Source organism: Cynara cardunculus, assembly GCF_001531365.2.
Source record: "Cynara cardunculus var. scolymus isolate 2C chromosome LG 10, CcrdV1, whole genome shotgun sequence".
Lineage (NCBI taxonomy): Eukaryota > Viridiplantae > Streptophyta > Magnoliopsida > Asterales > Asteraceae > Cynara > Cynara cardunculus.
The window spans coordinates 15458100-15458626 of record NC_037537.1 but is presented as its reverse complement, the minus strand read 5'-3'; positions in this window follow the sequence as shown (position 1 = coordinate 15458626).

Sequence of the window (527 nt, the reverse complement as noted above, 5' to 3'; positions counted from 1 at the left end):
CCACAAGCTATATGAAGAAATGCATACCCACGTGAACAACCCAACACATTAAAGTATAATGTATGCACCCTTGTCTCAATTTTGAATGCGGTTTTTTGTCCTATATGTGCATTTTCGGCCTAAAATATGTAGACATATGAACCTCAGCATATGAACATATGCATATGGTTTGTAACTCCCAAATATCCTTATCTTTTAAATGGGAGTTACAAATCTTAAAATTATACTAATTGATATTCATTTAATAATGACATCAAGGTTCACAATTGTTCATCTTAATCATTTTTACATATGTTCTTTATAAAATGGTTTTGATAGTATAATTTTGAATATCGTCTCTTTTGTAAAGATACCATTATAGTTCGAGTAATATGAATAATTATACAGTAAAACAGAGCGACGACAATAATAACGAAAAAGCTAAAAGCGTCTACGAATACATTCAGAATTCGAATTCCGAAAGTGAAGAAAATGATCAAACCGTTCATATTGGTATGTGCTCAATATTATTCTTTCCTTCCATTTAA